Source organism: Octopus sinensis, linkage group LG18 (genome assembly GCF_006345805.1).
Source record: "Octopus sinensis linkage group LG18, ASM634580v1, whole genome shotgun sequence".
Lineage (NCBI taxonomy): Eukaryota > Metazoa > Mollusca > Cephalopoda > Octopoda > Octopodidae > Octopus > Octopus sinensis.
Genome location: NC_043014.1, coordinates 15,034,981 through 15,039,742, shown reverse-complemented (window position 1 = coordinate 15,039,742; position 4,762 = coordinate 15,034,981).

The window sequence follows — 4,762 nt, the reverse complement described above, 5'->3', positions numbered from 1 at the left end:
TCTGCTTAATTATATATACATACATATACACACGTATGTATGTATGCATATATATACACACACATCTATATATACACATACATACACAAGTAAATTGTGTATGTGCGTGTTTGTTTATGTGTGTGTGTGTGTGTGTGTGTGTGTGTGTGTGTGTGTGTGCAGCTTAATGCAAACAACCATACTTGAGGCTGCGAGTCTAAAATAAGTAATAATTAATTAAGATTATGCCATTCAAAAGACCAACAGAAGCAAAACAATAAAAAGAAATAAAAAGTAAAAACAACAAACAAAAGCAAAATTAAAAATTCACTAGTGTTGATAACAATTTATTCTTAGCAATAGCAGGGAGATAACTATCAATATTTCATGGGAGCAAAAATTAATTGTAATGGGGCTAACTAAAGGGGAAAATGAATCTGTTATTCAGTTTCTATGGTGATAATTCTAGCTATAATAAATCTTAGCTATAATAAATCTTAGAGCTCTAATAAACAGTATAGAGTTATAAACAGTAGCTGCAACACACCGTGACGTATATTTACCATTTAAATATGGCTAACCCCTAAGGGTGGATGGTACTGTAGTTCGTAGCCCCAGGAGGACACCTCCTCCAGCTGGCTATAGACACACTTTCTGTGCCCTATCAGTATTTGCAAAGGGAAGCCATCCTTCCCGTCTCCAACTTATGATACACACGGACTCGAGTTTCTGAGTATTGACCCGTCATCGGCATGTGACAATCACAGTTGTCGATGAAAATTAGGTTCCCTTCACAAATACATATACTTTTTCCAGTATCCTCCTGGGGCTACAAACTACAGTAGCATCCACCCTTAGGGGTTAGCCATATTTAAATGGCAAATATACGTCACGATGTGTTGCAGCTACTGTTTATAACTCGCTCTAAGATTTATTATTGCTTGTTTACACTTTTTCGATATCAGAGTCTTTACGATACTGGAAAAAGTATATGTATTTGTGAAGGGAACCTACTTTTCATCGACAACTGTGATTGTCACACGCCGATGACGGGTCAATATTCAGAAACTCGAGTCCGTGTGTATCATAAGTTGGAGACGGGAAGGATGGCTTCTCTTTGCAAATACTGATAGGGCACAGAAAGTGTGTCTATAGCCAGCTGGAAGAGGTGTCCTCCTGGGACTACAAACTGCAGTAGAATCAACCCTTAGGGGTTAGCCATATTTAAATGGCAAATATACGTCACAATTCTAGCTATGTTCTGGTATAATTAGACCTCGTCAGCAAAACAGTGTACTTAACCTTAATGAAGATCTTTGACGTCAGATAGAAATAGGGGGTTGTCTGGAAAGTTCGTGCCGATTTATAGTAGCTTACCTTTCGACGTATTTTAGAACAGGGTTGAGTCCATAAAATAGGGTTTGACTACACCTCCATTTAGAGCACAGTTTAAGCTATCTTTTCATGGAAGAAGGTTTATGTTCCTATAACCTGTGTTAATTCTGTAACCCTTTAAAATGGAAAATAAGAAAGTTCATTTACGGCACTTGATGCTTTGGGAACAAGACAAAAATTGCTGCAGCTCGGCTGGTATGTGTTACCTCACCCTCCATATTCACCAGATATTGCTCCTTCGGATTTCCACTTATTCAGGTCTCTGCAGAATAGTCTTAATAGTAAAAATTTCAATTCCTTGGATGACGTAAAAAGATACCTCGATGAATTCTTTGCCACGAAACCCCCTCAATTCTGGGAAGAGTGTATTTTCAAGTTAAAGGAAAGATGGAGATGCATTGTGCAACAAAATGGTTCATATCTGGTTGATTAAAAATGTAATGGCAAATATTTATTGACCTTTTTCTTTCCTTTAAAAATCGACACGAACTTTCCGGACAACCCAATAGTTTTTATCTTGTGTGTGTGTGTGTGTGTGTGTGTGTGTGTGTGTGTGTGTGTGTGTGTGTGTGTGTGTGTGTGTGTGTGTGTGTGTGTGTATGTGATGTGCGATATATACTGACTATTCATCCAATTTTTTCGGCCACTACCCCTCGAAAGGATGTAATCGTAGAGTCCCCAATTACCCCCTCTATATGGTCCTTTTACAAGCAACCGCCTTTAAATTCTCCAAGCACCCCAATCATTGACAATCGTTCCTTCCGGGGCTCTCCTCGGGTTCCTGGGACACGCATCCTTTGTGCTCTCACCACCCCATGCCCCCGACAACAAGTTGCAGGTCCATTGCTTGTTTAACGGCATTGAATGGAGACAGCTAAATATCTTTCGAGAACCGAACGTGTTCCTTGTTAACCCGGCATGTTTGTTCTTTAGAACCTCTTTCATATTGCAATCTTTTTGGTGATCATTGGCGCGTAAGGCGGCGAGATGGCAGAATCGTTACAACACCGGGCAAAACGCTTAGCGGCATTTCGTCCGTCTCTACGTTCTGAGTTCAAATTCTGCCGAGGTCGACTTTACTTTTACTCCGCCCCCAACCCTGCTGACCTTGTGCCAAAATTTGAAGCCATATAAGTAAAGGCACGTGACATAATGGTTAGAATATTCGGATCACAATCGTAAGGTCGTGAGTTCGATACCCGGTTGTGCGTTAAAGTGTCCTTGAGCAGGACACTTTAATTTCACTTTTCTCCTGTAATTCAAAGGGCCAGCCTTGTCACATCCTGTGTCACGCTGAATATCCCTGAGAACTACGTTAAAGATACGCATGTCAGTGAAGTGCTCAACCATTTGCCCTTTAATCTCACGTGCAGGCTGTTCCGTTGATCGGATCAACTGGAAAACTCGCCGTCGTAACCGACGGAGTACCAGCATGTTTGTATTTCCTCCAAGCATCAAGCTGCAACCTGTATTTGACCCGCGATCCTATTCAAAGATTAGGCATATTTAAATAACCCTTTTTAGTATAGGCATAATGACTGAAAAACTTTTTAGGAGAGGCATTAGTCGATTACATTGACCCCACTGCTCACGTGGTCCTCATTTTATCGATGCTGAAAGAATTAAAGGCAAAGTCGACCTTGGTGGGATTTGAACTCAGAACGTAGAGACGAACGGCAAATTTAAAAAATGGGATCCGAAAATTTTCCGATGGTTTCCTTCTGCAGGAAGTTTATACCACTAAGTGCAATCGTTAATATTTTTGCTTTTTTTTCATCCTTTTCACCCCGAGAACCTCGGTTTTTTTTTTACTGTTTTTCATTTGTTACCGTCCTAGTTGTTGTTGTTGCTGTTGTTTGACTTCCAGGTCAGTCTTGATCAAGTTGATCTATGATGATTGACACCTATTCTGAGCCCCAGATCGACTAATGTCCTCTGAGTAACTTTGGTAAACGATGATGATGGTGATGATGTTAATTATGAGGAGAAGGAGATGGAGAAGAAGGAGGACAGAAACTGTGCGGAAGCCTGTCGTATAGATACAGCCATATATGTGTGTGTGTGTGTGAGTGTGTGTGTGTGCATGTGTGTGTATACATGTATATATATATGTATAATATGTGACGATTATGAACCTTTTTGTGCGTGTATGTGTGTGTGTGCGAGCGTGTGTGTGTGCGCGGGTATGTATATATTTTTTGGCGAATGTGTGGGTGCGCATGTGTGTTTCCAAGTGAGGGTGGATGAGTATATGCATATAGGCACATGTACGTGGGTGTGCGGGTGCGCATGTATATGTATGGACGTGCGCGCTTACGCGAATGCTATGAGCATTTTTACTCCCTTACCTTTTATTCCATCCCCTTATTTAGCGGTCATTCTAATAGTTCTTTTGTCTTAATAACGGCCAATCACAGAGTAATTTCCCTTTGTTTAACGGTCATTTTCGTAGCATCTTTTGATGGCCCGATAACTGAAGAAATGCCGGTGCGGGTTTCCGCCCCGACATCCGAAACTCGGGCTTTTATTATGGCTACCGAATAATTGTCACATATTATATTTACAGATAAATACTTCTATTTACATAATATCGAGGTCTCTTTGTTGTCTTACCATTACTATCAATATATCTATATATGCAAATGTATATGTGTGTGTGTGTGCATGCGTGTGTGTGTGTCAGTGTACAATGGAGGCAAATATCTTTCTCCATGTAATCGGCTTGAAAATTTTCATGTCACTAGGACATTTTCCTACTTTTCTTAACATGAAACCAATGGTAGCCAAAAGTAAAGAAATTATATATCCACCAAAGCGGTGTTGAGCACTCATTTCAACATTCGATATTTACATATATATATATGTATATATATATATATATGTATATATATATATATATATATATATGTATATATATATATATATGTATATATATATATATATGTGTGTGTGTGTGTGTTGTGTGTGTGTGTGTGTGGTGTGTGTGTGTGTGCGTGTGCGCGCGCGCGTGTGTGTGTGTGTACGTCTGTGTGTGTATATGTATGTATATACCATGTATTGTTGTATTGATGACGTCATAAAGACAATCTTCGGCTTTGTATTTTATCCAAAGGGTTGGATAAAATATTCGACTATTTACACACTATTTACTCGACTATTTACACACTTTTAGCACGCCGGAATAAAATGTTTAGAGACATTTCGTCCGTCTTTATGTGCTGAGTTCAAATGCTGCTGAGGTCGATTTTACCTTCCATCCTTTCGAATCGATAAAATAAGTACCAGTTATATACTGGGGTTGACGTAATCAATTTATCCCTTCACCTGAATTTGTCGGCCCTGTGCTAAAATTTGAATCTAATATTTAGGCACTGTTATTTATAGCTGC